This window comes from Ambystoma mexicanum, chromosome 6p, assembly GCF_040938575.1.
Source record: "Ambystoma mexicanum isolate Mex_15411 chromosome 6p, UKY_AmexF1_1, whole genome shotgun sequence".
NCBI lineage: Eukaryota > Metazoa > Chordata > Amphibia > Caudata > Ambystomatidae > Ambystoma > Ambystoma mexicanum.
The window spans coordinates 805,760,708-805,785,224 of NC_090935.1; the positions used below are offsets into that span (position 1 = coordinate 805,760,708).

Consider the following 24,517-nt stretch of genomic DNA (forward strand, 5'->3'; position numbering starts at 1 on the left):
GAAGATGCAGCCATGGGAGGAGACATGTGCCTCTCTGATTCGCATTGAGTGCATCAAAGGTGTCGGCGAGATGGAGAGAGGGGCCCCGACATCTGGAGACACAGGTAGGTGTATCATATCCACCCTGATACACTTGCACGTGACAATCACAATGTGGCAGACGCAACACATCAGCAGATGAGCCACACCCTGCGCACATGCAGCATGTACACTGTACAGTAGGCAGACACACACCTGCATGCAAAACCGAAACTAAAGGGAGGCAACCTGTATGTCACGGGCTACTAACTCCACCATCTATCCATTACACTCTTCACAATGCCTGCTCAATGTCCGCTGAACCATCAATAACAGTCACCCTCCTCTGCTCCACCACAGGCTCGCAATCGGACACTGCCAGGGACGACAGCACCAGCACCCCAGCCAAGAAGGCCAGGAAAGTGGGAGAAGGGAACCATGCATCCACCTCTGCTGGACCCAGGCAGAAACCACGCCAGGCTGAAGAGGCCAGGGCAGCAAAGTCCCCCGAGGAAGGGGTCGTGACAGCGCCTGCAGCCCAACAACACCCACTGTTGCCCACTGAGGGCAATGTGTCAGCAGGGAGCAGTACTGTTGGGGAGACTGCAGCCATCACTGCCTGCTCCGACAGTGATGTGGAGGATGACACTGGACTTGACCACAACACGCAACTGCACTCACCACACCTATCCCCAATCAGCCATCATGGAGATGACACCCAGGGCCCATCGCCAGCTAATTCATGGCCAGCAACTCCAAGCCCAGTGGGAGTTGTGGAAGATGGGAGTAGTCCCATTGGTACCCCATTGGCACCCTCCATTGGGCCAGAATTCCAGCTGTCGCTGGAGCAGATTGCCAACAGGCAGGAAGCACTGGGCACACTCCTCACGCAGCATGTTGCAGAATGTGGAAGTGCCAGTGCAGCCATGGAGAGGAGTGCTGATGGCATCAGGGCTGCCATCCAAACTGCCAGCAGGGACATATGCACCGAACTTGCTGCAGTGCGGCAGATGATGAGCCAGCTCATCCAGACAATTGTGGACACATGCCGTACTGAGCAGCCCGGTACATCCTCAGCTGCAAGTTCAGCACAAGCCTCTCCCGTCCGCAGGTCATCCAGGACCCTGAGGAGCACAGGCAGGGGGGCCCCAGGTTCCGGGAGAGGGGGCAGTCAATAGTATGCTAAACTATACACACTTCACCACGGGCACTGTCACATGTTTGCAGGGTGTTCAGGGGGGAGGGGGAGGGGGGAATTGGGTGTGTTGGAGTGTTCAGGGGGAGGGGGAGGGGGAATTGGGTGAGTTGGAGTGTTCAGGGGGGAGGGGGTAGGGGGAATTGGGTGTGTTGGAGTGTTCTGGGGGAGGGGGAGGGGGGAATTGGGTGTGTTGGAGTGTTCAGGGGGGAGGGGGAGGGGGGAATTGGGTGTGTTGGAGTGTTCAGGGGGAGGGGGAGGGGTTCTGTTATACCTATTCAGAAGAACAATAGACTTTTTCTTTTCTCACAAACGAAATGTGTGGACATTGCTCATTGCGTATGTGTGCTTTATTGTTTTACAGTCCACAGTGTTGACATACCAGACACACACAGTGCCCCAAGTGCCATCCATATGTTACACACTCGCTGTGTGTGCTAGAAGTATCCGTCAATGACATTCTGACGCATTATATGCCCCTCCTGTGCATCGCTGCCTCCCTGAGGTGCTGCCCCATCCCCATCATCATCATCCCCATCATCAGGTGGTTGTGGTTCTGCGTCAGGGGGCAGAGGCATGTTTCGTCTGATGCACATATTGTGTAGCATGACACATGCCATGACGATCTTTGCAACCTTCTCATGGCGGTACAGGAGTGCCCCGCCAGACCTGCTGAGGCAGCGGAAACGTGCCTTCAGTAGGCCAAAAGCATGCTCTATCACCACACGGGTACGTGCATGGGCATGGTTGTAGTCCTCCTCATGCTGGTTCGATGGGTTCCGCACTGGTGTGAGGAGCCACCTCTTCAGGGGATAGCCCGCATCACCTGTAAAATGTGAGAAAATAATGTGTCAGGAACGAGATTGATATGTGAACATGACGCACAACCATGCCTTGATTCTGACTGTTACTGTGCACCAATTGGAGTTGTGGTTATGGATTTACACTGTGCAACCAGTATGTGTTCATGGCTCTCATGTACTGTTTTGCATGCAAAAACACAATGCAGGCGGGACGATTGCCTTGTCAGTGGCCATCCACTGTGTCCGTTCAGGCCGTCATTCATGTGACCTTGCACGTGTCCTGTGAGCTTGAAGCTCACATGATAGCAACATTGATGTCTGGCTCATTATGACCCCAGTGAGCATTACTGGTGTCAATGGGGACAGTTTGTGGGTCTTGTAGTGGTGCATTGATGTTCCTGTCTGTCATGTGCATCCTTTGTGCGCAGTTGTGGGGGACAGGCCTTTCAGTAGTTGGTGCATGGTGACGTGCATGTTGGTGGTTTTCTTTAGGGTCAATGCGGTCACATTTTGCACAATGCACTTGCAGATGGTTGTGTCATTTTTGGGATGCACTTTCATTCACATGTTGGGATGATTAGGTCAGGCATGATGTGTACACTACTCTGTTGACGTCAGTGCTGCCACAGGGAATGATCTGGCTACTGCTATTTGCACCCATGTGACGTATGCATCACCCCCCTGTATCTGCCAGATGAAATATGCATTGGTACGTCATTCAACACCCACTTTGCATTTCCATGCTCATGACATTAGACTCACCGAGTAGGTAGGATCTTGGGCCTGCATGTCGCTCCATGTAGCGTGGTATTGTGGAGTTCCGAAGGACCATAGAATCATGGGTTGATCCGGGGAATCTGGCACAACAATGTGTGATGATCCTGTTGGAGTCACAGACCATTTGCACGTTGATTGAGTGGAAATGTTTACGGTTGCGGTACGGTACCTCCATGGCATGTGGGACCACCAATTCAACATGGGTGCAGTCAATGGCACCAATGCAACCAGGTATGCCGGCCAGTGCATGGAAACCCACTTTGGTGTTGGCAATCTCCTGGGCAGACCGTGGTAATGAGATGTGGTCATCTGTGTGCTTGAGGAGGGCATCGAGCACTTGCATCAGTGTACGCGAGAATAATGGTTGTGATATGCCATGCAAGTGCCCCACTGTGTGCTGGTAGGTGCCTGTGGCCAGGAAGTGGAGCACGGACACTACCTTCAGTAGGGGGGGGGGTGGCAGTGGGTGTTTCAATCATGCTGACGATGTCGTTGTGTATCATGTCCACAATGGTGGTGATGGTGTCCCGGTCCAGTCGGTACAGGGTGTGGATCTGCTCAGCGGTGAGGTTGAATGGGCTGGCTCTGATGCGTGGGATTGGGGGCTGCCTGCGTGGTGGCACTGGCTGTGCTGGTGGGGCTTGCTGGGCCTGCCTTGCCCTCCTTCTCCTCCTGCGTCTCCTCTGTGCAGCCTGTTGTTGTTGTTGTTGTTGTTGTTGTTGTTGTTGTAGTTGCTGTTGTAGCACTCGCATTGCTATCAGGTCCTCCAGCCCCAACATTGCTAGTCCTATTGGTATCATTGTGGAGTGTGACTGGGTGTGGGAAGGGGTGGGGTGTGCTCTTTTTGTACTTCCTGAGTCTGTATTGCCTTCACCTGTGCTGTTTCTGTGCACCTGTGGCAGCTGCATTCACTTTACATGGCCCTTTACGGTTGGTTCGCGATGGCGTAATTAGCACCAAGGCGGTAAGGTACTTAACGGGCTGGGTGATGGCGTTAGGGGCATGTCCGCTTGGGTCGGCATTCGCGTACCTTTCCGCCATGGCGCTAAGTACGGTGTGGATGTTCGCGTGCGCGCGCCCTTGGCGCAGTCAGCGGCAGCGTTAGCTACGATGCCGCTAATGACATCGTAGTTTACGGTCACGGGTCGTAATCGGCCCTAGCGGAAGACGATGGCGGTAATCGTTTACCGCCATCGTTTTTCGCTTTGCGCCAGGGTCGTAATGAGGGCCAAAGTAAGAACTGTACTATTTTATTTCTCTCCTATCTCGTCCTATTGAAACTAGTAAAGTATTAAACACTGCACACGAAATGCGTCGAAGTGTTCATTGTGTTCAATGGTGGGCAGGGCGTGGAGGCTCCTCAGTGCTTATGCAGAGGTTGCTTTCTACAGCCTTGGTAGGCCTGTGCCCCCACTCCTCTTTATCCTCCCTACGACATTGCTGTCGTTGGTGTGGAGTGCAGCTAAGACGTGGGCTGCCGGCAGAAGTCTAGAGAAATTTCCTTTTTGACATCCAGAGTTTTAACTGCTTTTGCAGTCTGCACCTTCCAGCTACACCGTTTCAAGTGGCATTGGTATTGAAAAGCAGGTGCAGTGGTTTTGTATGCAGTGCACAATCTACATTGGCATATTGCAGTTGTGAGTGGCAAACAAATCCATTTCACATTCACATATTTCCTGCATTGGGTGTTTTGAATCCAATTTTCTCTTTCGATTCTCTGGATTGAACAAAAGATGGCATATTCCCTCTGCTCAAATATGCTGTGTAAAATACCTTTTCAGGCCACGAAGAACACAAAGGGGACTAACCTTGACAAGGAAACTACGATGACTTCATCTACGACTATGCCTGTTCAAATAAAAAACTTTCAAGACCCGATACATGTGTGTTGCCAGGTAAGTGCGCCTCAGGCCGCCCCTCACATCACACACACACCACACACAAAGATGCACTGACACGACTGATTGGGTTGGGGTCCCTGCGGCGAATGAAGTCTTCCGGTCCTCATTTAATCAAACCTGCATGCGCGAGCCGGAACGAGGCTTGCGCATGCATATGAACCATATTACACTACGTAATATCCCTCCTTTTCTTTAAACAAAAAGAGCCACAACACACCAACAGTGCAACAACTCAACATGAAATAACTTGAGTTACCACCACAGCTGTCTAGGCCATGGTGTCCATGATATAGTCCTTGAATCGACCTGGAAGCTGCCGTGCTTCTCGTCTTGGGTATTTCTGGCTGCCGTCAGGCGTTGGATGTGGCAGTTCCCTTGACGGGTAGTCTCCGTTCCTCTCCTGTATCTCCATCATTGGGGTGGCCTCCGGGTCCTCAGGCTCGATGTCCTCTTGCGTTCCTTCCGGTGGGTTGATTTTCGATCTTTTTGAAATATGACATGTTCTGGGTTACAGTTCCTCTCTCGTTGGCAGCAGTTATCATTGAGCCTTTCACATGTGTCATCCCCAATGGCTGAGGTTCATACGTGAGGGACATTTTCCCTTCGGGGCGTCTGTTTCTTATCAGCACAGTGTCCCCTATGGCAATGCTCTTATCTTGTAGATTTCTCTGACCGCTTTCTCTCTCATTCTTGGCCTGTCGCTACTGTCGGACGCGATCATTCCTTCCTTCCACCTCGGGTATCAGACCTCTGGGACAATGTCTAAACAGTGCTTCCGCAGGTGCTACCCCCGTGGACTGGTGTGGGGTGTCCTGTACTCCCTCAGGAATTCGAACAGGTTCTGGCATAGTTCCCCTCCACCATTTAGTGAAATACGGAATATTTTGTTCAATGTTCGCATGAACCTTTCTGCTTCTCCATTAGCTCTTGTCTTGGCCAGAGCGTTGTCACTCTACGATGCCTGATGCTATGGCCTTCATGATACTTGGCAAAATACTGCCCCTGGAACGGCGGGCCATTGTCCGTGCAGAGTTCATATAAGAACCTGTGCGTGCCGAAAATTTTCTCCAGTTCCAGTATAGTATGGTTGCATGCCGTCGACTCCACCAACTCGATCTCTGGATATCTGGACCACTGGTCTACCACAGCTAAAAAGTACAACCCCCTCCCCGTGGATCCAAAGTCTGTATGCACGGTCCCCCATGGTTGCTCACTTATTTCCATGGATTGAATTGTGGGTCCCCTTTCAACCGGACTGGCCGCCTGGCAGGGGATGCATATGAGCACAAACTCGTCTACACGCTTCTCCAGGTCCGTAAACCATACCTTAGCTCTCAACCTTGCCTTTGTTTTCGCAACCCCTTGGTGCCCTTTGTGGGCTAGCTCTAACACCTTTGCAACCAGGTAGTGAGGGATGACAATTTGCCGACCCCTCAGTATCAGCCGTTCCTCTGACATAGAGAGTTCGTTTCGGGTCTTCCACAGTGCTTGCAAGCCTTGTTGTGCCCCCGTCTCTCGTCTGTGCCATTGGCTAACACATCTTTCCACTCCCCGCTGTCCATGGCTGTTCGGATGATCTGGAAGACCTCATCTGCTTCCAATGCCTCTACCATCTCTTGAAGTGAAAGTGCCACAGACAAGGCAGCTTCTACAACATTGCGAATCACCTCAATGCAGTCGACCACCTCAGGGCTTTCTTGTGTGGGGCCTGCCCCTGGGTGGCAAGACAAGTAGTCCACAGGGTTTTTGGTGCCTGGCTGGTACTGAAGTTTCACCCCATATTTAATCAGGGACAACATCCACCGCTCAATTCGCATGGTTGGCTTCGAGGAAGCCCCTGCCATGATGGCTATCAGTGGCTTGTAGTCTGTGATAACAACCACCGGTTTCCCCAGGATGTATTCCCCAGGATGTATAGTCTAAAGTGTTTACACCCCCACAGGATGGCCAGTACCTCTCTCTCGATTTGCGACTACCACCTTTCTGTATCCGTTAAAGCTTTGCTTGCATAGGCAATGGGGTGCATTTGCCCCTAGGCATCCGAATGTAGAAGCACAGCGCCCAGGCCTATGGGGCTGGCGTCAACCACAATCTCGGACTCCCTCTCTGAATCAAAGTATGCCATGGTTTCTTTGCCGGTTAGCGCTGTTCTAATGTCTGCGAATGCTTTCTGTTCTTTGTCGGTCCATGCCCAGACCACATCTTTCTTGGTCAGTGCCCTCAACGGCTCGGACAGAGATGCCAGGTCCCGAATGAATCAGCCACAGTAGTTCACCATACCTAAGAAGCTTCTGACTTCCGAGGGTGTCTCTGGGGCTGCCGCTTCTTGTACGTCTCACATTTTCTCCGGGTCCGGGGATATGCCTCCTGCGTGGAATACGAACCCAAAGAATTCAATGCGGTCCTTGAGGAATTCACATTTTTCCTTATGTAGCATGAGTCCTAGGTTTTTGATCCTGTCTAGAGTCTTTTCCAGTCTTATCATATGATCAGCTTCTGAGGAGGCAAAAACGAGGATGTCATCACTTAGGTTAATGTCTCCTTTTAGACCTGCCAGAGCACCACAAACAAAATTTTGAAAGACTTCTGCCGCTGATGACACGCCAAAACTCAACCTTTTGAATTGGTATAATCCTTCATGGGTAGTAAAAGCCGAAATCTAACGGGAGTCTGGGTGTAGTTCTAATTGATGATACCCAGAACGGAGGTCTAACTTGGAGAAGACTCTCGCCCCTTGTAGCTCACCTATTATATCATCCAACATCGGCGTGAGGTGTCGCTCCTGTTTAATCACCGCATTGGGCAGTCGCATGTCGATGCAAATGCGGACGGCTTCGGGCTGTTTCGGTTTCAGCGCCACCACAATTGGGGACACCCATGGGGTAGGGCCTTCTACCCTTTTGATGATGTCCATATCGACCACTGTCTGTAATTCCCGCTCCACCTGTGTCCTGAGGTGAAACGGTATTCTCCTGTGCTTCAGCGCCTTTAGCCGCACTGATTCATCTATGTGGAGCTTAATCGGGTCCCCTTTCAGTTTACCCACCCCACGGAAGATGCCTGCGTATCGTATTAGGAGGCAATCAATGTCCGTTTGGTATACCGACATGGTAAAGTGTACAATGTCTAGTGCCTCAGAGGCAGCACAGCTCAGTAAGGGATGAGGGCTCATGTCGGCGTCGAAAAATCTAGCCTTTATCGTATTCTGTCCATTGGTGACGGGTGTCACGAAAACCCCTTGTATGGGTAAAGGTGTTTCTGTTTCTCCCCCAAAGTTGTATATCCTTGCTTTGGTGACTTCAAGCCCTGGGAGTGCCTCACAAACGCCCCAGTGTCAATCAATACAGGCGTTGGGGTGTCTCCTATGTGAACCATGCATGTAGGCTGCCTCCGTTTCTTTGCACCTGTCGCTATGTTGGAAATGAAGAACACTTCCTCCTCCTCCTCTGCTATGTCCAGTTCCTGTATGCCCTGTTCCACTGCCGCAACACTCTTAAATTTTCTAGGGCCGCCACTGCCGACTCATGCTGGTCCTCTGGAGACACCCACCAGCGTCACAGCCCTGCACACCCTTGCATAATGTCTGGGCATTCTACACCTGCCACAAATTCTTGTCTTTGCCGGGCATTTGCCCACACGAGGGAGGTCATACCCACAGTATTGGCAGGAGTGCGGGTTATTGGAGTTCAGAGGGCCATGGGGTTTCTTTTTTTTTCCTCCTTGTCTTCGTAGGAGTTGACCGGCCGCTGGCGAACGCCTGTTCACTCTTCCCCGAGCGGACAGCTGCATCCATCCGAGCACCCCTGCTCTCCGCTAACTCATATGCACGTCCAATGTCCAGAACTTATGCTAACGTGAGGCCAGGCTCTCAGAGAATTTGTCTTCTCAGCTTTCCTGAGCTGCATCCTTGAATCAATTGGTTGCGCACCATGCCTTCTTCATTCTCCCACCTGCATGTGCTGGCCAGCTGTCTTAACCTTCTACAGAACTGGTCCAGTGATTCGTCTCCCAACTGCTTCTCTGCACACATGACAAACCTGTCATAATCCATGTTTGCTAGAGATAGGAAATTATTTTGTGGGGCCAATTTGATGGCTGCATAAGTGGTTGCCTGTGAGTTCAGTGAGTCAAAAATCCTGTGCACCTCTGAGCCAGCCGAATAAAGCATCATTGCCACTTTCGCATCATCCTCTGTCTCTCCCGTGGCTCTGAAGAACATTTCCAACTTCTTCACCCAAGACAAGCATTTGGACCCAAGTTTAGAAGGGGGCCCCGAAAGGTCAAACTCTGGGTGCCAGAATACCTTGTTGTCTGCGTGGTACTTGCACCGGAGCAATGGCGGCACATCCTGCTCACCCATGCTTACAGACCGCACGAGCGCCCCAACGTCCTAATTTAGGCCGCAAGTCTGTATCTTTCTACCTCGGATGCACTCCCCACTCACTTGGATGGCACCTCCTGATGCTATTCTTCACGCTGGTATGATGTGCCTATAGCACAGTTATCTTCACAGTTGCAGAATTGTTCTTGAGGGGCCTCTGCAGCCCTTCCTTTTGGAGTGTCTTCCCTTGGCAGGATCAGCACACGCAGCTTCTCACCACGTGATTGCAGGATTACACCAGGCTGAGGTCTCCAAACTTCATGTGGATTTAAGAAATCATGGCCATCGTGCACGTGATGGCCATGAAGGTTCCAAAAATTGAATAACTACGTCTCACGAACGGCGCACGAGCACCCTTTCGGGCCGCAACCATTGCACACTGTAAGCCAAGATGGCGGCTAACATGCCGCATAGGATACGATGCTGCGGAGGGAGTCGGAACACCTCATCCGACGTTGAGAAACCCCTTTTGGGTTCCGCTCACTCTCGCGACGCGCAATCCTCATCGCCAATGTTAGTAAGTGCTCCCCAGGCCGCCCTTCACATCACACACTCACCACACACAAAGATGCACTGACACGTCTGATCAGGTTGGGGTCCCAGCGGTGAGATACTGTCAAGATACCTGTAAGTGTGCAGAGTGAAGTACCTGGGAGAGTCCTGTTGGGGAATGACGTCAAAACTCTTGGAGTTGTATCAAGCACCCCCAGGACTCCCAGCAAAAGGAAACAGAAGCAGACTAGGAAGGCCAGTGAGAGTACCTTAAAAGGCTCTCAAGAGGAGATTATAAAGGAAACTATAACTTCCAGTCCACAGGACTTACTGACTGCAATTTCAAAAAAAAGGAGGAAAAGGGGAAACCTAAAACCTCCAGGAAGAAACCAGCCAGCACTCCTGTGCTACCTAAAAGGACATCCCGAGAGGACTGTCCAAAGTCACACCTGTGACTCCTCCACCAGCTGAGGATGAGTGTATGGAACAACCTTGTTTGGGTTGAATCAGCTGCTGAGGAATCAAAGCTGGAAGAGGACCTTGCTCCTGTTGGAGATCTGGATCCTGGAGGCCATCCTGAGCTGCAGTCTTTACTGGAAGAAGGTGGACCCTGTAGGGCAGACTTCAGCAGAGGTCAAAGAGAGTGTCCTACTCTGGTAGGTCTTCACCAACAGGCAGCTTCCCAGCTGGATGTGCAAGAGCCAGGGCAGCATAGGTAGTACTGGGAAGATGGCCTCTTCTACAGTGAACCAACTGAGTCTATCCCAGGGGACTACAGAAGACTTGTAGTGCCCCTAGAAAGCAGAATCCAGTTCCTACAGTTAGCCCATGAGATACCTTTGGCTGATCACTTGAGTTTTAAGAAGACCAAGGAAAGGTTCTCTTTGTATTTCTACTGGCCTAAGTTAGGGTCTGATGTAGATAAATTATGTAGGTGCTGTCACACTTGCCAAACCTCTGGCAAGAGTGGAGCTAAGAAAGTGGCACCCTTGGTGCCTCTCACAGTGGTGGGAGTCCCTTTTGAGAGGGTAGGAATCGACATTGTTGGTCCCTTGACCCTCCAACCTCTGAAGGAAACAGGTTTATCCCGGTTGTAGTAGACCATGCTACTAGGTATCCTGAAGCCATACCTACACGGACTGTAACAGCTTAGGCTGTGGCTAAGGTCCTACTTGGTGTTTTTACCAGGATAGGTATTCCTAAGGAAGTTATCTCTGACAGAGGATCCAATTTTATGTCCCACTACATGCAGGCCATGTGGAAAAACTGTGGAGTAACTTACAAGTTCTCAACTGCCTACCATCCACAGACAAATGGATTGCTAGAGAGGTTGAACTGTAAAATGAAGAGCACAATAGGTGCTTTAGAGGAACCCCTTAGGAGAAAGTGGGACCTTCTATTGCCATGCCTTCTCTTTGCCTATAGAGACGTCCCTCAGGAGGGAGTTGGATTTAGTCCCTTTGAGCTTCTCTATGGCCATCCAGTTAGAGGCCCCTTGGCCCTGATTAAGGAGGGGTTAGAGAGTGCTCCTTCCCCAAAGCCAGTGAGAGTCACTGACCATGTGATAGGTCTCCGGAGGAGAATGTCACACATGATGGCAGAAGCATCAGATAACTTAAAAGCAGGACAGGCTCTGGTCAAACATTGGTATGACCAGAAGGCCAACATGGTTGAGTTTACTCAAGACCAGCAAGATTTAGTTATGGTTCCTACAAGGCAGAGGGCCTTGCAGGAAAAGTGGATAGGACCCTTCAAGGTTGTGGGAAAACTTTGAGAGGTCAACTATCTGGTGGATTTAGGCAATCCTGAGGAGGCCCCCCAGAGTCTTTCACACCAACGATCTAAAAGCTTATGTCTCAAGACCAGAAGTGAGAGATTTGCTTCTAGCTTCAGCTCAAGAGGAGGAGGAGGAGAGTGAACCTCTACCTGACCTACTCAGAGGCCAGCCTTTAGATGATAAAATAGAAGGAGTCAATCTCTCTTCTAATTTGACACCTGAACAACAGGAGGAATGCAAGTTTCTGTTAAATCAGTTTGCCTCCCTGTTCTCACTATCACCAGGCTTGACCCCTTGGGGCAAGCATGATATGTTACTGGTGACTGTTTGCCTGTTAAAAGCAGAGGTTACAGGATGTCGGACCATGTAGAAACCCACATAAAGGAGGAGGTCAACAAGATGCTTCATCCCGGGGTAATAGAGCCATCTACAAGTCCATGGTCCAGTCTAGTTGTACTAGTGCCAAAGGCAGGATCCAAGGAGTTGAGATTCTGTATGGACTATAGAGTTCTTAATGCAGTCACCAAGACTGATGCCCACCCTTTACCCAGGACAGATGAAATGGTGGACATACTTAGTTCAGTCAAGTACCTCAGTACATTTGATCTCACTTCAGGCTATTGGCAAATAGCACTGACAGACCATGCTGTAAGGATATTTGGCATGTTACAGCACAGAGTACAGCACTACTGCACAAGTAGCATTACAGCACTACTGCACAAGTAGCATTACAGCACTACTGCACAAGTAGCATTTTTTTTGCAGCACCACCACAAGGGTGCGGTGCATTGCTATATGGGTTAGCAGATTAACAAGGAAAGACAGGCTATTCAGTCAAAAAAACGATTTTAACATATAAGATGCAAAGCTATTTTTACAGTTAAAAGCACACGTGTTCATTTAAAAATGCACACTATTTTTCACCTGAAATGCCTATATTGCTAGAGACACATTTGAAAATTAACAGCTAACATATTAACCATTAACCTGACTAATAAAACCTTATTTTATTATAACTCACTAATAAAATGTGTTCTCTACTGCAGAATTAGGCATATTTTGAAAACCAGTTAAATGAGTGTGCAGATTTTTCCTCTCTTCTCTGCCTGATTATCCGTGTTGTTGTGCACAGTAACTGCAGGAGGAAGGAAGTCAGATTTGCAACAATTGCAAATGTATAAGCGAAGCTATTGTTTAAAAGTAGGAGGATGAGAGATGATGGATTTCATTGGAACACGTCATAAAGAGGGCTGAGAGGAAAGTTTTAGTGGGCAGTAGCAGGGAAAAAGACAGGCAGACATCTTTCTGCACTACTGGGGAGAAGACCTGGCTGTGGGGGTGTCCTGCTGCAGTCGAGACTGGGGAAAGCTGAAAGAATTACATTTCCACTGGCAGAGGCTGTCCTATCTGAAAAAGCTGAGAATTCCAGGCAATGACCCCGGCTTGAGAAGGCAAGCGTCCCTTTTCGTTGGAGTTAAGCCAAGAGAGCCACATTCACAGAGAGAATCCTCTAAACAGATAAGGTAATTACCTAACTGGGGGAGCTGTGTGTGTGCACGAAAGTATGCAGTCAGTGTAGAAAAATGAAAGTCCCGTGCGTGTCTTAATCAAGTGCTAATGTTGCAATTTAAGTTCTGTTCTCCGCCACTATAATTGCAGTGTGTCATTGAAAATGCTTTGATTGTTCCCTTTTATTGCTGTAAAGAATGAGATTATGTCTAAATGCAAATTTTATAATACAGAAAATATTTGAAAACAGACGGGTGGTTTATTTTATATTTACCATTACAATGCCAATGATGTGGGGAGATTTTTAAACAGTGCAATGGTCATTTTAAGACAGATGTGTGTATGTCAGAATCAGTATGAATAATTGTGAGTGACTGTAGTATAACTTGTTGGAGGTACATGAGCCAACGGGAAGAGAGACTCTCTGAACATAGCTCCCTATCGTATATAAGGTAGTGGAAATTACCACAAGACTACCACATATAGCTCTCTGTCGTAAATAAGTCAGTGAGTTTGCCCATGGTGGCGCACCAACACTATCCCTGGAAATTGTGGTTTCCCTAGAATGCAGGTCTGAGGTCTCTCTAGTGATCACACGAAAAATCTAAGCGAAGATAAGGGATTCTGGACATTGGGGCCACAAATAAAACAAGGGAATTATGCTCACCAAAATACCACCAACCACGTATACCAAATATGCAGGTCTGGGTGCTGAAATAATGCATGTCCATTGTATTATTGTTGCACATGGCCAAATCTGAATACAAAGAGTGATTATTGCTAAGTTATTTCTCAGCGGTAATAAAATACCGTCAGGCCCCAAATCTCCACAAAATACCCTACATATTTATGGTGCGTTGCAGGCCGGGAAAGTGATCATAGAGTACCTACTGGGCGTGGCAAGCGTGTCTCACACTGCCATTTGCACATTAAAGGGAACCCATTTTATAATAGCAGTGTGCCACTAAAAACGAATTTCAGAATGTCACAAAGGGAAACCACATTCTCAGATCTAGTGCAATATTTAGAGGCAAAGTTATTTGCACATGGGAATTGGTCTTCGAACAGTACCTTAGAATGGAGTAACCGCATTCAGGGTGAGGTGCAGAAAGAAAAACTAGACAATATTTTTGCAGAAGGCAGCATAATTCAGGTCTGCCTTACAAGATTATTGAATGCAGCCGATAAAAGTGCAGAGAAAGACTGTTTAATACGGCTATGCGGCAAAATATGGTTTATTTTAAACAAGTCACTGCGAATGCAAGAGAATGATACTCAGCTAATTAACAGGTTAAAGACTGAATTAGATGGGGCAAGTAAAAATCAGGAAATGTTGAGAGCAGAATTGGATGTATGCCAAAAAGACATGCAATTAAAATGCAGAGACTTTGATACTCAGTTATCCAAAAACAAGAAACAATTTGAAGATAGTGAGCAAGAATTGACACACTTAAAAGCCTTAGTGGATCACATTAGGCAGGATAAAGATGAGGTTGTTTCAGAAATGCAGATTTTACAAAAAGAACATTGCGAAAAAGAAGGTGATCTCCAGAGTGTAGAACAAGAAATGATTAAAATGATCCAAGAAAGAGACAAGAGAAGTAAAGAGTTCAATGAATGCCAAATGCAAATGTGCGATATGCAGGAGGCAATTAATAAAATGAGTGATGAAAATAATTATTTGCATGATGAAGCCAACAGACTCCTTAAAAAGTGTAAGGACTTAGAACAGCAAATGTGCATTCCCAGGTCCCAGGAGAGGCGGCAGGGCACCACATTCAATGGAGTGGAGGTGAATTCTAGCTCTGCCCAAAGAGCTAGTGCCCCAGTGACTGGGCCGGTGACTGAACTTGGTTGCAGCGCCCTTGGGGGATTTGATACTCCCATTGGGGGCAGCCACCAATCTCATACACCTGAAAACAGGATTGAATCACAAAATAGTGCAATTCCATGCATTGCAACAAGTAGCCCCATAAAAATAATGAAATCCATTAAAGCCCTGATCAAACCATTTAAAAAGGGAGGTGAATGCTGCATTGAGGATCACTTAGAAGCGGTGCATGACATTTTTAAAGCGCTCCAGATACCTAAGGAACAGTACAGACAATATTTTCATTTAACTTTAGATGCCCCGACGGCCAGCATCATAAGGGGATTAAATGAACAGCAGAATATGACATGGCTGGAGTTTGAAAAAGAAATTAGGCGCCATTTTTCTCCTTTTCAGTCATTGCAGGAGGCAAAGAAAGTTGCGTACACTATTACTGCTGGACCTAATACATCACCTCGCCAATTTTTACAAGACTTAAAAAGAGCATTCTCTCGCTTTGATGTATCTTTTGACTCAAATTCCAATGAGTTTAAAACCGCATACTTCTATGGGCTACAGAAAGACATTATATCCCAATTGGTCCGTGAATTTGACCGTGACAAGTCCCTTGAATGGATTGTACATCAAAGCACCAAGCTATATGAGGTACTCTATTGTCAGGGTAGAGAAAGTGATAAAATGAAAGATACTAGGCCTAAATCTAAAGAACCCTCAGCCACAGTAATGGAAATCAGGTCAGCCAAAATGTCCCTTGAGTCTGCTCAAAGCCAAGGTAAAAATAATGTGACACCTGAACAAAGGGGTAATCAACAAAGATCGCCATTTACTGTACCAATATTCCAATCACATGATCCTAGTAATAGAGAGAGCTACATCAGCCCTAGATATTTAGGAGATAGACCCCGGGTAAGATACCGGTCTGATATGGCAGGTATGAACAATAATCAGAGACAAAATCAAGATCAAAGAAATGATGGTCCCTACCAGTCATTGGGGACACAGAGCAGATTTGATCCCAGCACCATGATATATGGTAATCAGGATAGGCCCCGATATGTGGATCGATTTACTGATAATGGAAATCAATATAGGGGCCAGTACCCACAATCTGAGAAACAGGACATGAAGCAAAACGTGAACTACAGTCCACGCCAGTACAATGATTCCCCACCAGGGGACTATAATCAAAGGATGGGTGCAACCCGCTCCCCTCCACAAATGAATCAAGAGTTCAGAAACCATCCCAACCGGTATCAATCACCTGAGAGGTATCAGAATAGATCCAATCAGGGGGAAAACAACCAATATCGACCTAGGCCACAGAAAGAGGATCCTAGAGAGGTGGAAAGGTTCCAATGCCTTGAGGCCCAAGTGAAAATGTTAGCTGAGCAAATAGGAAAGCTCTATACAGCGCAAAAACAACCTTCCAAAGAGGGGGCTGATGGCCATAGCAATGACCGGGGGGCTTCCGAAAAGTGACTAAGTACTCATGATAACTGCAGTGCCAAAATGACAGATAGCTCTGATATAATTTTGCATAACGACTCTGAGATGTCTAATGGATTAAAAATGAAAGTACCAGTAAATGAAATTGTGACAGAAAGTGCAAATACTTCTAAAAAAGAGGTACGGTTTAACTTAGAGCTAAATAAAACAGTAAAGATTTGCACAAATGAAAAAGAAACATTAGGAATTCCAAAAGAACAAAGGGACAGATTTAAGAAAAATGACTCATGCATGGGGAATACCAGTGAACAGGGAGTAAGTGGGGATGCCATAGCTCCTTCCCTGGGCAAGCAAAACAATTACCAAACACAGACAGAAAAAGGAAATACTCACAAGGAGGGTACAAGTCAATCACCTGAAAAATTCTTTGAGCCACATATTTTTGAAGAGGCTGAAAGGGCTGGTATTACACTAAATGATCACAAATGCACAGAATTAAAAAATGACAAATTGCTGAATGATGTTGTGACACATGTTCAGTTGGAAGGTTGTAATGTGGTCTCTGATGTTACCCAGATGGATGGGCGAACGGTGGCCACACTCCAAAAAAACCTCTGAACATGGAGAAATGAATAAAATATCTCGCACAGAAATGGGTAAAAAGGAGGGAAAAATGTCTTTTCATTTACCAATGTGCTTAGCCAAAAGTGAAAAAGACCTGAGAAAGGTGAGCCCTGAAATCAGTAAGAATTCACATTTCTTATGTGTATTAGAGGAAGTTGAGGACAGATATTATGCACCCATCACTGTAGAAGAAAAATGCCACACCTTTGCTATGATTGACACTGGCGCACAGGCCACAATTATGTCCAAGGAGCTGGTAAAGAGTATCAATGAAGGGAGGCCTCCACAGAGTCAGATCACAGTGAAGGCAAATCAAGGCCCAGTGCATAACTTTAATGGGGAGGAGGTGCCCATCATAGGTGTAACTGAGGTTGACATAAAAATAGGAAAGCACAGAATGAAACAAGAGGTATTGATCACATCTATTTGTGAAATTCCATTTCTGATGGGGACAGATTGCCTGAAAAGATTGTCTCCTCTCATAGATGGGGTGAATGGAGTGCTGTGGTCCTTAACCAAAAAACCATTGAGGCCTAAGAAACTAAAATCACAAAACAGCAATATAAAAGAATGTCACACCATTGCCAAAACAAATGATGCTGTGGAGGTATATCTCCAGAATAGCTGCATACCTAGTGTCACTGTTATATTAAGGTGTCAAGACAAAGATCAGAGCGACAATGAAAAACTACCTGTACAAATATACTTGGACCCAAGGGAAGATTGGCAGACTGCCATAGACGAACACACATTACGTTTCTATTTAAAAGAGAATACATGCAAACAGAATATTGTTCCTAAAACAGATTCAGAAAAACACATTACCACTCTGGCAGAGATACACATGGAAGATGAGCAACCATGGGTTCACGCTGGTATAAATGATTATCTTAAAACAATAAAAGCCACTTTAGCGCTTGAACATGAAAGGAGTTTCATTAATGAGAAATTGTTGCAAAAAATTATGGAGAGGGAAGAAATCCCGAAATTTAGGATTAAAAACCAATATGTTTCTGGGTTGGACAGTCCAGACTTTGAAAACCGAATTACAGGCAGATGCATGCTTAAAATTAGCATTGGGCAGAAAGCAATTTACCATAATGTATGGATAGTGAGTGGAGCACAAAATGAATTTTACATGGGCAATGACATCATGCACAGAATGTGTATGGTGTTAGATTTCCTTAATCAAAAAATATGGTCACGCCTAGGGGGGCCGGCGCCTGAATTTGAAGACAAAAGAAGGGCTTATCATTGTGCACAACTAGTTCCTTATGCAGTCGAATTACAGATGAGGAAAAATACTATTGTTCCTGCATTTACAAAACAGTTTGCAATAACACTGAAATGCAAAAATGGACAGCAGATGAAAGGCTCTGATGCATTTGTATGCCTGAATGAATCCATAAAACAGCAAGGCCTGGATTATGAATACATTCCATTGGTAGACATTGGTGAGGGATCTGTAAAAATCATGGTAAATAATAAAGGTTGTCAGGACGTTCATTTAGAGGAAAACTCCCCATTAGGAATGGCCATACAAAAATCACATTATACGGCAGATTTAAATAACATGGTGATTGGGAATATTCCTGAAAAATATGTAGATGCCAAGGGCGAGTTGCCAGAACACCTGGACTCTCAGCCCAAAGGAATATTTAAAATTCATTCTGTGTATCCTTATGATTCCAATGAGACAGTGTGCTGCCATCAAGAGGATTGCATAATATTTAATTTAAATGAAAATGAAACAGGAAATCAGCCCATTGAAGTGGAAGCTGATATGCCAAAATATTTAAAAGTGGCAACTCTACAAAAAGACACAGCCACACAGTTAGAGGAAAGCGCTGAGATTCCTTTACCAGAAGAGTTTCCAGAATTTTCCAGAATGGTAGAAGAGCAGATCTCCTTAGCGGATGCATGTAACAGCGATGAGGATCGACGCAATCTGAGGGAAATATTTATGGAGTTTAAGGATGTATTTGCAAAAGATGCTTATGATTGTGGTTTAACTGATTTACATGTGGCCACACTACCAGAAGGTTGTAGCAGAAATCCAGTGTTTGTACGCCAGTATAGACTACCGCTGGCATGTTTAGAATCATTGGCAGAGATTATTAAAAATTTGGAATCACGGGGAATAATTAGGCCCATTCATAGCACATCCAATACGCCTGTTTTAGGTGTGTTAAAGCCAAATGGTCAATGGCGGCTGTGTGCAGACTTAAGAGAGTTAAATAAAAGAGTACCAGTATCTAGATGGCCACTACCATTCATTGATCAGGGCCTAGCTCAGATACATGGTTCAAATGTATTTACCACGTTAGATCTCACATCTGGATATTGGTGTGTGCCATTGGCAGAGGAGATACAACACCTATTTTCCTTTACATTTGACAGGACTCAATATGCCTGGCTTAGAGCTCCGTTCGGGTACATCAATAGTGGGAGTGAATTTGGCATATTTTTGAGAAAGGCCATGCCGGATGCAGCGGAAAGAGGGACAATAGTTTATGTGGATGATGTCTTGATAAAAAATGAAAACCTTAAAAGCCATTTTGATGAAATAAGACATGTGCTTGGCCAATTGCAGAAAGCAGGCGCCAAAGTATCTTTGCAAAAAGCACAATGGTGCAAGAAAAAAGTGAACTTTCTAGGGCATGAAGTGACTGAACATGGGCTAAATCCACAAAGGAAGAAAATAGAGGCCATACAAAGATTAAAAGATCCTAAAAATGTGAAAGGAGTAAAAAGTTTATTAGGGATGACAGGCTATAACAGAAAGTTCATTGAGAATTATGCAGAAATCACTCAACCATTGACTAAACTGCTTAAACTAAATACTCCCTGGAAATGGGGAAGAGAGCAGTCTGATGCAGTGGCTAGATTGAAGGAATGTCTTGTAAAGGCACCATGTTTAGCATACCCCATAAAGGACAGGGATTTCTTTATAGAAATAGGCTTTTCTGAACATTGTATGTCAGCAGTGTTATCACAAAAACACGATTTGAATCACAAAACCATTGCATATGCAAGTAAGGCATTTTCCCAAGTTGAAATGAAATTTAATGAATGCGAAAAGGCCCTATTAACCACTGTGTGGGCGCTACAACATTTCCGCCCCATTGTTCAGGGAGAAAAGGTGATTATTGAAACAAATCATCAACCTTTGCAATTTTTAGAGAGTAAAAGAATTAGATCAGGCAATCTAGCGCAATCCAGAATCACTTCATGGACGCTGGCATTACAAGGTTTTCCCGTAGAAGTAAGATATGGACAAAATAAAAAGAGCCCAATTGCTCAAGGGTTAGCTGACTTACATGACTGTGCAGCTGAACAAATAACAAATGAAATGGATGTGGAAGCTAGTTTGCAGGAGTTTGAACAATCACCACACAAAGCTTTTGATGAAAAAACATGCAAGGATTTGCCAACTGTATATGTGGATGGTTGTGCTTTTCACATTGAAAATGACAGTAATAAACAATTAGTGGCAGGAATAGGAAATGTCTGGTTGAAATGTGAAGGCGTTCCTAGTATAGGGATGAGGATTGGAGATAGGAGCAGTCAGGTAGCGGAATTGGCAGCCATCTATAAAGCAATTGCTACTGCAGTTGATAAAAAGTTCAGTGAAATTGTCCTGGTGACTGATTCTGACTATGCACGGAATAGCTTTGTGGAGTATTTGCCTGGTTGGAAAGCAAGAGGCATGGTTACATACAACAAAAAGCCACTTAAACATGGAAAAATGATACAAGCCATAGACAAATTGGTGTCAGAAAATAATTTAACAATATACTGGAGAAAAATTCGTGGGCATTTAAAAACACCAGGAGAGGATAAGGAGGGAAATGATAAGGCAGACCATCTGGCTAAGATTGGGGCTGTGATGGGAGAATTGCTACCTATTGATTATTTAATGGGTGAAATACAAATTGATGCAGTCACACGTTCTAAAGCACCAAAGGAGGTAGATCAACCGGTGGTGCAGTGGAGTCATGACACGCCAGACCAAGATTTGATTGAGGCACAAAAGAATGATCAAATTTTGGGAATCTATTATAATCATTTGATAGATCCTGAACAAAATCCTTTAACAGAAAATGATTGCATGGGAAAAGAAGAATTGAGGGTGTTATTAAAGAACAAAACACGAATTAGATTACAGGATGGACTCATGATTAGAGAGTCCATAACAGGGCAAATACAGTGGGTAGTACCCCTTTCATTCAGAGGACTAATGCTACACCATGCACACGATGCCATAACTGCAGGCCATAGAGGTTCACAAAAGACATTAGAAATACTAAAAGATTATGCTTACTGGCCACATATGTCCCAAGATGTGGAATTATATACTAGAGGATGTCTAGTATGCGCCCAATTTAAACCTGCTTCACCAATGCATAGAGCACCATTGATGAAAAGAGGCCTAACTCTCCCATGGTCAGATTTGCAAATAGACTATGTAGGTCCTTTAAAAAGGTCGAGCAGGGGACACCGTTATATTTTGAGTGTGGTATGTTTGATGTCAAAGTGGATTGAGTGCATTCCTGCACCAGATTGTAGTGCGCAAACAGCAGCCACATTGCTGGTGAACCATGTGTTCTCAAGGTTTGGGTTGCCACAAAGAATTGAGTCAGACAGAGGAAGTCATTTCACAAGTACTCTAATGAGTAAGGTATGGCAAATACTAGGTGTGAAAAGGAAACTACATATCGCATATCGGGCGGCGTCTTCAGGTACAGTTGAAAGAAGCAATAGGTCTGTTGTGGACATTTTAAAGAAATTTGTGGCAGAAGCAGGTTCCAGCTGGGATTTGCGTTTACCATTGGTTTTGATGGCAATCAGGTCGACTCCTGCCAAAGCAACAGGTGTTAGCCCCCATGAGGTATTAACAGGTAGGAAAATGGTGTTACCACAACACCTACTATACAGAACACATGAGCAAACTCTAGTGAGTGCATCCACAGTTCATGAATATATTGATGAACTGAGGAGGCATTTGCAACATGCATTTGCTTTTGTGCAGAGAAATCTGGAAAGAGCTGCTGACAGTGCTAAGTCATATTATGACAAAAAGACATCAGTAAAGGAATACAATGTAGGGGATCAGGTGTACAAGTTTCATTTTGGAAGAAGTAAACAGAAAAATTCTAAATTTCTGGCAGCCTGGCAGGGGCCATTCCGAATTATAGATAAAGTCTCTCCTGTAGTGTATAAAATTTTGAAAAATGAAGGTGAAACAGCAATAGAGCAGTTTGTCCATGTAAATCAAATCAAACCATGCCATCCCAGACATGAGATCAGGCAGCTTGAGCATGTGGAAACGGATAGAGTCCCTTGAGAAAATAAATGGGTGTGATCAGGAGGCAGTGACAAAGAAGTTAAAAAAAAAAAAGTTGATTGTAATGATGGCACATAAACACTGTAATATATGTGAAAATATATAATATAAATAAATAAATAAATAAATAAATAAATAAATGCACATATAACGGAAGCTCGTGGTTGGTGTGCAGAGAGAAAGTGTATTAAATATTGAATGCTGTTTTATATGTGTTTGTTTTCTTTTAACTTGTGTTTAATTTCAGAAAAAAGAAAAAAAAAACGAAGTATTTTTACCAAGCATGTTTTATTTTTGGCAAAAGGATGAAGTTAGTATTGTGCTATGTACTTAATCTGTTTATTTTCTATTTTGATTTAGACGATTAACATTATTTGATCGGAGGTTCCGGGATCAGAGGCCACGGGAGACGATGGAGTCCTGGAGTCCCCTGGATGAAGACCAAAAGATGCCTGCCTCCAGGTGGAGGTGAAGACAAAATAACCGGAATGCCAAAAGAGATGACTACTGTGGATTCAAGATTGCCAAGATGAAAAAGTACTCGAATGAACCGAATAACATCGCTGGCCGGGACATACCAAAAGAGACAAAGCAAAAGTTCCGGCATATGAAGTTCCACGTATTTATTATTTTAATTATTTATTTTAACTTGTTATATTACTTATTTGTTTTAGTTAATTGTTTTATTTCATTGTTTTTAATTGACTTGGAAAATTTAAACTTAAAGTAATGCCACTTCCACTGAGAAGGCAAATGTGGAACATTTTATGAACTGATGGACTCAGATGAAATGTTAATTGCAAATTTTCATTGATGCACATGAATATTCATTTTGTTGGATTGCTATATTGTAAAAAAAAAAAAATAGAACAAGTTGTTTTTAGGAATTGGCTTGGATTATAGCCAAGTTCTAAAAACAAAAGGAGGGTATATGTAAGGATATTTGGCATGTTACAGCACAGAGTACAGCACTACTGCACAAGTAGCATTACAGCACTACTGCACAAGTAGCATTACAGCACTACTGCACAAGTAGCATTTTTTTTTGCAGCACCACCACAAGGGTGCGGTGCATTGCTATATGGGTTAGCAGATTAACAAGGAAAGACAGGCTATTCAGTCAAAAAACGATTTTAACATATAAGATGCAAAGCTATTTTTACAGTTAAAAGCACACGTGTTCATTTAAAAATGCACACTATTTTTCACCTGAAATGCCTATATTGCTAGAGACACATTTGAAAATTAACAGCTAACATATTAACCATTAACCTGACTAATAAAACCTTATTTTATTATAACTCACTAATAAAATGTGTTCTCTACTGCAGAATTAGGCATATTTTGAAAACCAGTTAAATGAGTGTGCAGATTTTTCCTCTCTTCTCTGCCTGATTATCCGTGTTGTTGTGCACAGTAACTGCAGGAGGAAGGAAGTCAGATTTGCAACAATTGCAAATGTATAAGCGAAGCTATTGTTTAAAAGTAGGAGGATGAGAGATGATGGATTTCATTGGAACACGTCATAAAGAGGGCTGAGAGGAAAGTTTTAGTGGGCAGTAGCAGGGAAAAAGACAGGCAGACATCTTTCTGCACTACTGGGGAGAAGACCTGGCTGTGGGGGTGTCCTGCTGCAGTCGAGACTGGGGAAAGCTGAAAGAATTACATTTCCACTGGCAGAGGCTGTCCTATCTGAAAAAGCTGAGAATTCCAGGCAATGACCCCGGCTTGAGAAGGCAAGCGTCCCTTTTCGTTGGAGTTAAGCCAAGAGAGCCACATTCACAGAGAGAATCCTCTAAACAGATAAGGTAATTACCTAACTGGGGGAGCTGTGTGTGTGCACGAAAGTATGCAGTCAGTGTAGAAAAATGAAAGTCCCGTGCGTGTCTTAATCAAGTGCTAATGTTGCAATTTAAGTTCTGTTCTCCGCCACTATAATTGCAGTGTGTCATTGAAAATGCTTTGATTGTTCCCTTTTATTGCTGTAAAGAATGAGATTATGTCTAAATGCAAATTTTATAATACAGAAAATATTTGAAAACAGACGGGTGGTTTATTTTATATTTACCATTACAATGCCAATGATGTGGGGAGATTTTTAAACAGTGCAATGGTCATTTTAAGACAGATGTGTGTATGTCAGAATCAGTATGAATAATTGTGAGTGACTGTAGTATAACTTGTTGGAGGTACATGAGCCAACGGGAAGAGAGACTCTCTGAACATAGCTCCCTATCGTATATAAGGTAGTGGAAATTACCACAAGACTACCACATATAGCTCTCTGTCGTAAATAAGTCAGTGAGTTTGCCCATGGTGGCGCACCAACACTATCCCTGGAAATTGTGGTTTCCCTAGAATGCAGGTCTGAGGTCTCTCTAGTGATCACACGAAAAATCTAAGCGAAGATAAGGGA

General features: G+C 45.0%; 1 long non-coding RNA gene across 1 annotated transcript; it reads left to right on the top strand.

Moving 5' to 3' along the window:
* Positions 1–12,680: 12,680 nt before the first annotated feature.
* Positions 12,681–22,668, top strand: LOC138510978 (uncharacterized). Its single transcript, XR_011280508.1, has 2 exons — positions 12,681–12,867; positions 22,462–22,668. It is a non-coding gene; the product is annotated as an uncharacterized lncRNA (long non-coding RNA).
* Positions 22,669–24,517: the final 1,849 nt, after the last annotated feature.